At 43.7% G+C, this 13,080-nt stretch overlaps 1 protein-coding gene across 6 annotated transcripts in view; it reads right to left on the reverse strand.

Annotated features, from left to right (window-relative positions):
- The window catches only part of RHOBTB2 (Rho related BTB domain containing 2), a 323,120-nt gene that overhangs the window by 149,127 nt on the left and 160,913 nt on the right, over nt 1–13,080 (reverse strand). Inside the window, exon 1 of one of the 6 annotated variants that reach the window (XM_044082963.1) lies at nt 3,272–3,292. The exons of the other annotated variants lie outside the window; for them this stretch is intronic. The gene's annotated coding sequence lies outside the window, so the exon portion shown is untranslated. Of the gene's footprint in view, nt 1–3,271; nt 3,293–13,080 lie in introns of those variants that run through there. 6 annotated transcript variants of the gene reach the window in all.

The following is a 13,080-nucleotide window of genomic DNA, read 5'->3' on the forward strand; positions in this document are numbered from 1 at the left end:
AGACAGACAGTTTGTTCCAGAGTATGGGAAGTCTCTGGGACAGGAATCTATCCCTCCAGCATGTTCTGTTTATTGTGGTGACAAGGTTTAGGTCCCTAGAGCGTGTAGCTCGGAGGGATTAGCATTTCTTTAAGTGGAGCATGTCCAACAGCTCTGGGTTTGACATAGCTTTGTATGTTAGGAAGAGATCGCCTCTGAGTAGGCAATATGCGACAGAGTAAAGCTGGAGTTTTTTGAAACGGTCTGCGTAGGGCATCAGTTTGAGGCCGGTAATCCTCTCTGTGAGGTATTGCTGCGGCCTTTCCAGTTGTTGTAGATGTCTTGTGAGATACATACCAAAAGGGGTGTTGTACTCTATAATGGGTTTAATGAGTGATGAGTAGAGGGGAACAATGACCTCTTTTTTCCTGGATGAGAAACCTTTTGTGATGAGGTGTGCCACGTAGAAGGATTTCCTAACTACTGTGGTGATGTGATTATCAAAGGAGAGACTACTGTCCACCTGTGTCTCAAGGTCTCTTATCACACTTTCTGTGTTAAGTAGACTACCACCTATGTGGTAGCTCATGGGTACAGAGTTTTTACCAAAGGGGATGACAATGCACTTTTTGGCATTGAGCTTTAGGCCATGGCTTTGACACCAGGCATCTATCTCAGTGAGGCCCTTTTGTAGGATGTCCACATCGTTAGGAGTTTCAATTATGGCTCCTAGTTTGCAGTCATCTGCGAACTTCATTAGCCAAAGACCTTCTGTGTTAGCCTGTACTTCAGAGAAGTAGATAACAAACAAGAGAGGACCCAGGACTGAACCCTGTGCTACTCCACTTGTCACTGGTATGAAGTCGGATTTGGAGTCTGCTACTTTCACAGTGTGGGTTCTGTCAGTGAGCCAGTTGGCAACCCATCTTGTGACATAGGGATTTATATCTAGTTTAGTGAGTTTATCTATAATTCCAGAGTGGGGGATGGTGTCAAAAGCCTTGGCGAGATCTAGACAGGCTGTGTGAACCACCTTACCCTCATCTACGGCTTTGGTGACTGCTTCAAAGAAGTCAATCAGATTTAGGAGACATGATCTGCCTTTTACAAACCCGAACTGGGTTGGGTCCAGAGTCTGGAGATTACCAATGTCTTTGTTTATTAAGTTCCATGACGATACATTCCATGGCCTTGCAGACCAGGCTCGTTAGGCTAATGGGGCGGTAGTTCCCGGGGTCCGTGGTGGCTCCCACTTTGTGGAATGGGATAACCGTCGCTGTGCAAAGGACCAGGGGAAGCTACTGCACCTAAAATGGATCACCAAGAACAAATTAAAAAGCAGTGGCAAGACTAAGGAGCCCACAGAATATTGTGGTACAAAGTTTGGGAGGTGGAATCTAGTGAGGCTGAAGTGACAGTTTCATAGTACAGGAGTCTGCTGAGACTGTACTTGAATATGATGCTCGTTTTTGGAGACTACACAGGAAAAAAATTAAGCATCAGTCAAAAACGGAGAAAAGAGTCACATAAGTAATAATCAGGTGTCATATGGGGGCAGAGTCGCTATGAGTATATATTAGGGCAGGAGCTACACAGGTAGAAGAGGAGCAGTTACAGACACACAGGGCAGGAAGGTAAAGGGCAGACGCACTACAGCTCAAGGGGCAACGTAGAGAAAAGGGGCAGGTGATAGATAAATGGAGATCAATTTAAAATGGATGTGAAAATGTGGCACTATAGAGAAATGGAGGTGGGAAAATGGAACACGCTACAAAAGGAGACTGTGAAACTTGGAACCACAGATAGCTTTAAATTACCATGTGAAAGTTAGAATAAATGTAGAAATGAAACATGAGATGGGAAGTGCAAGGGACTAGATGCAACTTACACCTTTTGGGTATTCTGTTGATGAAATCATTCTGTAAGTTTATGAAAAAAGAAAAAGAATACGCCAGTCATCTGTAATGGGATATATTCTACAATACAAAAATGTCGCTGGGCACTAGGAAGTGGAGAAAGATCAACTTCGTATAGCAGTAGCCAGATTTCACTTTTCCTGTATGAGGGGTCAGAGATGAAACAAAAAGTGAAAGGCCATTTTGTTCTTTTCTTAAGTATATCTTGAGCAATGAAACATTGTTTACTTAGGGTTGTGCCTTTGTTATGGCTAAAAGGTTATCAGAAAATGGCTAGCTGGATGCCACTTAAGTTCGATTTACTGACTGCTTGCAAAAGGTCAGGAAACACCATACACTGGTTACTTCTCTAAGTTAAAAGTCAGTAAAGAAGGAAGAACAACAACAAAAATGAGAAATAATACAATGCATGCATCATGCTGCTGTAAGATAATGCCTTTTTATGCACTTCTTGGTGGATTAGGGTTCAATTCCCAAACAGTGTAGTAAATTTAGATGTGCCAGTAGTAAGACTCCAAAGGTGATAAATCAATTATTTCTAAAACAGACTAAATAACTTAAAGGAAACTGAACAGCACAAAGAGTGTATTGTAATAATGGTGGACATGAAAATGTCACACCGTCTCCTTCTCTCTGACTAAGCTGCTAATAGCTGACATTCTTTCCAACGACTGCTACCAATGCGAATGCTGCTGTACTCTAGTACTAAATTACAAGATGTACTAGCCCAGTAATGCAGCTATCACTACACTATACACCAAACTATGAATAGCACTCCTCGCAGGTACAGATACAAATATATGTTTGACCAGAAGGTATAACTGCCGTTTAAAAATGAGGACTTCCTTGTTGGGCTGCGCTTATTTTCAAAGTGATCCTTTCTTGATTTTTAAAGCTACGGATTACAAAAGTGCTGTAGCTGTCTGACAGACTTTAATTATATGGCAATGTGCTCTGCCCTACATTGTATGTCACCCTTCACTAATCAAAAACTGTGTTCTACTCCACAGTCTAGATAGAACATACTTCAGCTACACTTCTGTACACAGTGCTAACACCACCTATTTTAAAATAAACATTTTTATTAATCATATTAGAGGAATTTCCTTTCCGTTGCTGAAAACTTTGTGTAAAACAGACCTGTTTAAAATGTTGAATTTGTACTTCTTACAGGCAACATTAAAAAATGTAGGCAAGAAGTCCATTACATCCCTTTAGTTTAAATGCACTTACCAATGCAAGAATGTTTTGCAGTCTCAAACAGACTTGCCCAATGGAAGCAACTGATAAAAGACCCTGATGAACACAAAATCCAAGCAATAAAAATAACAATAATAATCCCTACCTGCTCGATATCAGGAGATACAATTCCTTACCTTTCCTACAGACTTCAGCCGGTCTCTGTTGCTACCTGCACACTTTTCTAACAGCAATGAGCTGGCTAATGGAAACTGTTAAACTATCTCCCCTTTGTAACCCTACCCAACCCTGGCCTGTGCCAAACCTGGTCACTCAGTAATCCAGTCTTAGCAAAATTTCATAGCCGTTTTTTTTTTTACCCAAAGCACTACACATGACCTCTTATAATCTAGGTGTTCAATATCATCCAAAGTTTCTGTTACATGCTAGAAAGTCAATCAGCCGCTCTGTAACCCACTTCTGCTGTATCTTTCAACAACCTGTTTTGTAACACTGCATCAACCCCTCTACAGCTTAGTCTTTCCCTGTTTTCAACACTTCCTTTACAACTCTCTGCATTTATCCACCTGTTAATGTTTATTACTTTCTGCCTCATTATACTGATTTATGAACTTTACCCCTTCCAGTGCAACTATGGTATGTTTTTTTCTAAACCATCAGTGTTAGGGGAACCATCTTCTCATCACCTGAGTAACCTTGTGAGTTCTACTTAAATTAATTTCTTTTTTAGGCACTGCGTCATTCTCTTTTACTGTGTGTTACACAGTCCTATTTGAGTTCCTAAAATCATCCTTTTCTTCAGGAATTGGCCACTGAACAAAACACAGCCCTTCCCACTTAATTTCAGTCACATTACTGTTCTTCCTCATGAACTAAGACCTTAAGTACTTTATATGGTGGACATAAAACAAAAATAAATAAACTTAACTCTGTGGACTTTACCCTTCTAACATTTCTATTCACTTACTGTCCAGATAGCAGCTGTACTGAAGTACTGTGAAATCCCTAGTCTCACTTTGCCTCCTCAAAGGAAGTCTTCATTTTTAAACACACTGCTACAGCTAAGCTGCTCTATGTGCCTGCTCGCACCTAATATGAATACTCGCTTTGCATTCCCATGAACCTTGTACAGGCTGCTGTAAGTCACAGTATCTGTTCACACACAAACTAGTTAAACCTGTAACCTGGAGTTTAGCTTGCCCCTTATCTCCAAAGTGTAGTTTCAGATCCAAGTCTCATCTTATTCAAGCTAAGACACCACACACAACCCAGTTCCACAATGCTGTACACAATTCAGTTAATCTAGCTCATGTCAAAAAGGTGTGGTCAGAGGAAGCCATCCACCTACCTTTCCAGAAAGAAAGAAGTGATGTGCTACCTATCCTAAAGGGAAAAACTCCAGGTCTGCTCAAATTACAGTACTGATGTACCATAGACCTGTTCTGTACAAGAGACATGAAAGTTATGGACACTCTCCATAATGCTGGATCTGTAAGAACTACTGCTGTGAGAAGAAATCGGACTGATGCCACAGGCATTATGACCAATAAGCAGTTCTGAACCAAGCAAAAGGCTCATAAGCAGGAAAAGTGGAGAGGAGGGAAGGGGAGAGGAGAGTAGGGTTGGAGTAGTTGAGGGGCAGGGACAGGAGATGAGGAGAGTGGAGGGGGGAAATGAGAGGAAGGAAGGGGAGGTGAAGGGACAGGAGGATGCTTCTTGCAGCTGGGGCTCTTAAAGATTCAGAATTATGTACTCAGAGCTCTGTCTACAAAGTGATCAAGGGAGAGTTCCCCAGTTCAGTCCTTCACTGTGTCTACAGGTGTTTACCAAGGAGATTGAGAGAAAGTCTCCAATACCAATTCATCCACCCTGGGTGGGGGCAGTGTACTGTGACATTGACTCACACAGTGAAACAGGAGCACAGAACATGACTAAGGGATGTGTGGTCATTTCTGACAAGCTGCAACTATCAGATATATATGAAGGCACAGCAGCAGTTATTCAAGTAAGTGAGCATGCATGTCAGACTTGTGGGTGGGGACTTAGCCCATTATAACTAGCCACAGATGGCTGGCTGAATGATAGTCTCCTACAATCAGCTCATGCCCATTCTGGGAACAAAGTGGTCAATCAGTCATGGAAGGGCTAATGGTTGGCAAGCAGCAGCAAAACATAAGTACACACAAACTCCTGGGTGTCCATCCTCTGGGAACATCATCATCAGACCCTTTTCCCCCACTTTTCTACATGGGGTCAGGGTATCATGTTAACTGTCGCCAACTCTCTCAATTCAGTGCCACACTCCTGCCTTCTTCGACACTCATGCCTGACTGTCACAGATCTTATTTTACACAGTTCATCTACCTCTTTGCTGGACGTCCTCGCTTCCTCTTACCTTCTTCCTGTCTGTCCCAAATCTTCCTCACCAGATTGTTTCTGGCTTTCTACACATGTGCCCAAACCACCGCAATCTGTTCTCTTTGATCTTTTCTGCAATTGGAGCTACTTTGGCTTCTGCTCTTATGTCCTCATTTCTTCATCTGTCCCACAGTCTGCATCCTATCACCTTTCTCAGGCACTTCATTTCCATCACCTCTATCTTCTTCAACTGTTCTGCCTTTACTGCCATGGTTTCTGTACCATACAGTAGTACTGGTCTCACCACTGTCTTTTGTACACCTTATTTTTCAGCTTCTTTGGCATTCTTCTGTCACAGACTACAGCTGATACTCTATGCCAGTTGGTTGCAGCCCCTCTGATTCTAGCTTTGACCTCTTCGTTCAGACTACCCTTCTCCTCAACTACTCCTCCCAGATACTTGAAGCTATCCTTTGCTGAAGTTCTAGCTTAGAGTCTGCCTGTACTGCCACATCGTCTGCATACAGCAGCTTTGTTGATCCGTCCCCTCCTATCCGTCCCCTCCTACCTGTTTGCTAATGTAGTCCATCACCAGTATGAACAGCAGTGGGCTCATAGCTGAACCCTGGTGTACACCCACACCCACTGGGAACTCCTCCGTGAGGCCGAACACTGTTCGTATTTGAGTCATTAGGTCCTTGTACATAGCCTGCACTAATTCAACCAATGTTTCTGGGACTTCAAACCACCGCAATACTGCCCAGATCAGCATTCTTGGGACCTTAATATATGCTTTCTCCAAGTCTAGGAATGCCCAGTCGGACTCTCGTCTCATCTCTAACTTCTTCTCAAGTATATGTTTCAATGCAAACATCAGGTCAATTGTGCTGCATCCTGATCTGAATCCAAACTGCTCATCTCCCATCTTACATTCTACTACTCTGCATATCCGTTTATCAATCACCCTCTCCAGAACTTTCATGCAGTGTGATAGGAGTTTGATGCCTCTGTACTGTCCACAGTTGTGAATTTCCCCTTTGTTCTTGTACACTGGCACAAATATGTCTATTCTACAGTCATCTGGGATACATCTTTCCCTCCACACTGCTATTAGTACCCTCAGGAGCCATTTCTCCCCTATCTCACCCAGCATCTTTATCATATCTGCTGTGGCCTCATCTGAGCCTGCTGCTTTCCCTGATTTCATCTTCCTTAGTGCTGTTCTTACTTCTTCTAGGGGGGGGGGGCTCCTCTTCTTCTCTCACTGTAGGCGGTTTCTGGGGCAGTACAGCTTCTGTGGGGTTTTCTTCATTCAGAAGCTGCTGAAAATAAACCTTCCATCTGCCTTTGATGTCCTCTGGGCTGGTGAGCAGGTTGTTGCTGGCATCCCTTATGAAGGGTGTCTGACTATCTTCTTTATCTTTCTGTTTTTGCCTTGCAACCTGATATAGTTTCTTTGTGCTCCTCACGGAGTCACTTTCCAGAAGTTGGTAGAGTGCCTCCAATGCCCTATTCTTTGCTACTGCAACTTCTTTGTTAGCTTCTTTGTTAGCCAACCAGTAGTCCTTCCTAGCCTGGTCAGTCTTTTCTATCCCACACTTCTTCCTGCACTCCATTTTCCTTTTGATGACTTCCTGGACTTGTGCAGTCCACCACCAGCTTTCCATACCTGGCTTGGCCATATATCTTTTCTGTAGTCCTAACACATGCTGTTTTTAGGCGCTGCAATTCTTCTTCAACAGCACCCATTTCCTCCTCTTCTTGAGGTGCTAGAGCCCAGAGTAATTGCTTGAACTGTTTTGCTTTCTCTCCAGTCAACTTCCAGGTCTTCAGCCTGGTATCTGTTGACCTTAAAGCCTTCTCTGACCACTGCTTGCAGCTGATTGTGGCAACTAGTGGTTTATGCTGTGGGCCGACTGTTTCACTGGGGATAACTTTGCAATCATGGATTCTGCCGCAGTGCCCTTTCCTTACTAGGAGGAAGTCTACCCGAGTTGCATGTTGACTAATCTTGTACGTGATCTTGTGATTCTCTCTCTTTCTGAACCATGTGTTGGCCATTATCAAGACTTTTGCCAGACAGAAGTCTACAATGGCTTCTCCTTCTTTATTCCTGTTGCCCCACCCATGTGGACCCAGGCAGTCCTCATATCCTGTTTGGTCTGTCCCGATATGTGCATTCAAGTCACCCATTATCAACACCAGTTCCTGTTGTCCTGCTTTATCTAGTAGGTCCTGCAACTGCTGTCTGAATGCACTCTTTTCCTCACTGGCACAACCCTGCTACGGGGCATAGGCTGAGATTATGAATACTTCCCTATCATTACACTGGAGTCTGACTGCCATGAGTCTGTCATGAATTCTGATGATATCCCTTACTGCCTTCTGAAGCCTCTCTCTCACCACAATTCCTACACCATGTCTAGCCTGCCCTACACCTGAGGTAGTAGACTCTGGATCCCAAGCCAAGTGGCTTTGCTGCACTGCCCTTCCATCTCATCTCCTGGATACATAGGATGTCCAGCCTCCTCCGTATCATCATGTCATCCACTTCCAAACTGCATCCTGTCAGTGAAACTACATTAAGCGTAGCAATTCTCAGTTCATGTTTGGCAGGTTGGTTGGTTTTACATCCAGCTTTCGCTCAACAGAGCTATTCCAGGTAACCCAGGCTGGGCAACTAGACACCGGCCAGCCAGAAGCTTATTGACCCAGAGCTGCTGGGCTTTATGGCAGGCACACACTGGCTAACAGGGGCACATATACTCCTCCCACCGTTAGAACGGGTCCCTGGCATGGGTCAGAGTAGGCCAGGTCCTCAAACCACTTATTACCGGTAACTACCCATGCCCATTTTTAGCGACATTAGTCAACATGACCAAATCACCTAGAGCCATATTTTAAACCAGAGTGGCTAACCCTGCCAAAGTGCACAGTCTGTGATCTGTGTTCTCCTATCTTTAGGATCCTGCGCACCACAGTAGATGCCCAAAGTGGTTGGTCTGTACAACTCTCCCCCCTATAGGGCACCATGAAGAGTCTGTGCTGCTGCCCACAGCTCCATTCATTGGTGAGTTTGAGATGGTAACACTCAGCATGTTTTTTGGACATGGGAGAAACCTCACGGAGACACAGGGAAAACGTGCAAACTCCAAACAGGCATTGGCATTGGAGGTCAGGATCGAGCCTTGTACCATCCTCTGGAAACATTCTCTTAATATTTGAGCTCCAAGGATGGAGTTTTCAGGAATGACCAAGTAGTACCTCTATTAATGTTTTTCAAGGACAAATCAGAGGAGGATGCCATGGTAGTCTTTTCAACATCTTTACAAAGTTTATCCACCTTTGTCCTAAGAGAACAAATATAATTAGAAAGCCAGGTGGACAGACACTGTTTAGCTATCTTTTCTGCCTCTGTCTCCTTAGCTTAAGAGACATTTTTTAAGCTTTCCTTATGGCACTACTCCTGTCTACATATTATCTGCAAACAGAGTGAGGCTGATACTCTTGTGATTAGATTACTTAAAAAACTGTAAAATGAGTCAACTGTAACCACCCCGGGCTTTAAAAATGCCCTTATTTGTGAAAAGCAAAGCTGTACCTAGGTCTGGCAAAGAGACAGTAAGCTGTTGGGGGCAAGAGCTGGGTCATGGAAGATGTACAGATCATTCTCTGCAAGGCAGTGGCTGTGAGCACAAGTGCCTATAATCATTTAAGCAGTGGCAGTGTTACATCACAGCTGTTAAATGATGTAAAAGACTGCCGGCATTAGCACTATAACAAGGAGCCGGTACAGATTTTACTACAGCCATGTCTGTGCGTTCTTTTTTTTTGTTTGTTTTACTTAGTCCTCAACTCTAGAGAACTTTTTTTTTTTTTTTTTAATATTTACTGTAACTTCAGTGAGGGAACAGAGTATCAACTGCCAGGACTGCCCAGGTTTCCAATTCCCTCAGCTGCAGACTGCTGTTATCCATAATGCTGCAATGTTGATCAGAGCATCCAAGTGCTTGGAGTCACAATGCCACTAAACGTGATGCTCCACTTTAATGCCTCCATGTGCAGTCTTATATGTGGCACCATTATACTCAAGGCTGTCATGAGTGCCATAAACATGAAAGAGAGAGACAGACAGGGAGTGAGAAAGGTGGACAGAATGGTCACAGGAGGTGCACTGATGGGAAGAAGTGTAATGATGGAGAAAATGCCCAAATTCCTCTCGAACTGTAAAAATGCCTGACATGCCTTAATGTCTAGGGAACAACTTATGAAAGCCAGGATTAGAAATGAAGTTAGGTGACAGTCTGCACCATTAACCGTGATCCCTAATATATGGAAGATAAGGACAAGAGAGTTCATGTGCTACACATTGCTGTTTTTTGGCTGTCCCGAAGGGACATTTATACAAACAGGGAAGCAATTTGTCTCAACCAGCAGACAAACAGTGCTAAATGTCATTTAATTAAACCAAATAACTGAAAACCATCTGGCAGAAAATTTGCAAGAATTTTACAAAATATAGCTCCACAACCACTCAGAGACACACACACACTCACAGAGTGCGCGCGTGTGCGCACACACACACACGTGCACACAGGAGCACATGCGCACACAGAGCACACACTCCCATGCACACAGAGAACACATGCATGCACACAGAGACACACACACACACACACACACACACACACACACACACAGCAAACACACACACAAAGCACACGCATGCACACACACACACACACACACATATTCACAGAGCACACAAATGTACGCACACAGAGAACACACACACTCTCAAAGAGCACAAGCACACACACTCACACAACACACAGCGCACACACACAGAAGCGCACACACACACAGAGCACACACACAGAGCGCACTCATAGATACACACACACAGCATACAGACGCTCTCGCATACACATGCACACACACCGCAGGCAGACACACACACACACACACAAAACTTATTATTCTGCTTACTGTTATATTCACAGTCTATTTTTTCTGTTATATTTTGCCCCCATGCCTGTTGACCATCAATCACTCCCCTGTTCAGGATCTGCACACTCTTCCACTGTACAATAACTATTCTTAATCCAGTCAGTAGGGTGATGGCAGTCATCCAGGCAAAGTCATTGTAAAGGCAGCCACAAGGACTTGGTGTGCCCTTGCTGACATCCTTGCAACTGAGGGCATACAGTTTGATCTGAACCCAAACCCTGCTGGTGACATAAAAAGTTCTATAAAAGCAGGGACCACCTATGTCCTGCAGCCAGTGCATGCATGTTCCTTCAGATGTGGAAGCAAGGCTCACCATCACCAGCTTGGATGGCCACAGCCCATGTCCTCCCAGTATTAGCTCTCCGATTACCTCAGGGCATCAGTGAGTCAGTCCAGAACCTGTAGCTCCATCCTCTCAGCCAGCTCCATCAGGCACCTGAGCTGCTACCTGAACTTGGGTGTATTCAGGACTTTGTCCCTCTGTACTATAAGGTTGGCATATTCTCAGTCCGAAGCTGGAAAAATGTATAATTCCACATGTAAAAGCCTAATATTTCTCTCTTACTCATTCAGGATAGAATCTGAGATGTGATTCTACCGGACAATGAGAGGGTCATGGACATTCAGGTTAAGACATCATCAGACAACAGTGATTATGCCACAGTACAGGTTACAGTGTGGGGGGGGGGCATAAGAGTACAAAGATAATGATGTGCACTTTTTAGGAGAGTGGACTACAATGTTCTTGGGGAGAGTTTCAAGGATAATTTAGGAGACTGAAAGCAAACCAAGGAATTAACAAGCTATGGGAGTGCATCACTCAGGTACGGACAAGTTACGCGGAAGAGGCAAAAAGGAGATGGTTGACCTAGTTACATGTTAAGCATAAAATTAAGATGAATTAAAGGGCCTACAGGAGATGAAAAGGAGGGGGTGGGTACGGTCAAAGGAGATTGGCAGAAATGCAATAAAGTTGATAAGATAGTAAAGGCAAAAGCAGAAAGGGGTGGAAGGAGGGTAAACAAGGGCTTTTGTATGCAGATAGAAAAAAAAAGAAAAAGACTGAATAGATCTAGTCAAGCTAAACAAAGATGGGAGAAAGATCATAAAAGATGTGGAAAAAGATGAGGCAAAGAATTAATACTTTGTTACTGTCTTCACAAAGGAAAGCAAGGGGTAGATGCCTTGCTAAAAAGGGAGGCAGGTTAGAGCGAGGTGGAAAGTACACAGCGGACATACATCAGAATATACAAAGGAAGAAGTAGACAAGGACACTGGCTGCCCCTAGGGAGGACAGCATATAGGAAACAGATGGGCTGCCTCTGAGAGCGCTCGGAATCTAGCAAATGTGCAGGCAGATCTCTCCAACAAAAATCTTCAACAGATCACTGGCCAGTGTAGAAGGATCAAAGGAGTGGAGAACAGACAGCAGGTATGGTACCCTTGTATGGGGGGAGAGGCAGAACAAATCTGGTGGAGTTATAGGCCTATTAATACTATGATAATACTGGCAGTGAAAGTTGAGGACAGAAGGCACTACCACATTGATAAGATGCCCCTAACAGCTGACCCAGATGTTCGGGATTTGGGAACTTATGTGGACAGTGACCTAAATTGTGACCAACATGTGCCCATTGTTGTAAGAAAGTCCTTGTATATTCCACAGCTTATAAACAAAGGAACTGTGTACAAATCTAAGGCTGTCAGTGCCCCCATTTACTCAGCCCTCATTAGGCCATTCGTTGAATATAATAAATACCCACTTTGGCATGTCCACACACATGCAACAACTGGAACACCCATAGAAATACTTTACTAAAAGGATACAAGGCTTAAACAACATGTCCTATATGAACTAACTCAAAGCCATGCCACTGTACTCCTATGGACTGCTAAGAGGTGACCTATGTCTGGCATACAAGCCATCCTCCAACCTTTTACTGATAGATTTACTGCACATCAGCAAGTCAAATGACTTAATCAAACACTTAGGAAAACTGGAGGGACTGAGGGCAGGATCATGCCTTAGCAAATGGACAGCTATGTGGTAGAGTAAGAGGTCACAAAGGGTTGAGGTGAGAGGAGGATATAAGAAATTAAGAAGAGTGGCTAGTAAAATATTGCAGAGTCTGTCCTGAGTCTAGAATTCAGGCGTGCGCGCGCACACACACACACACACACACACACACACACACACACACACACACACACACACACACACACACACACACACATTCTCTCTCTCTGTATGTATATATATATATATATATATATATATATATATATATATATATATATATAGTTTCACTTCATAATCTTGAATTTCAGCATTTCGAGACCATAAAGCCGACACTGTACAAAACCAAAACTTCATAAACCCGAACACTCAGCCTACACCACATCACACCCACACCACAAAACAAATAAACACAAAAAAACAAAACACCAAAGAAGCAAATACCTACAATACACAAAAGCAGGGGGCAAGCCCCCCTGCACCCCCCACAACCCCCCTACTTATATATACTAGCTCTGAGATCGCACAAACAGTAACAAACAGAACACACACACCCAGACATTCCACAGTTCTTCACACACACACAAACACCAACACATC

The sequence above is a fragment of the Protopterus annectens genome, chromosome 9.part0, assembly GCF_019279795.1.
Source record: "Protopterus annectens isolate FY-2018-M chromosome 9.part0, PAN1.0, whole genome shotgun sequence".
NCBI lineage: Eukaryota > Metazoa > Chordata > Ceratodontiformes > Protopteridae > Protopterus > Protopterus annectens.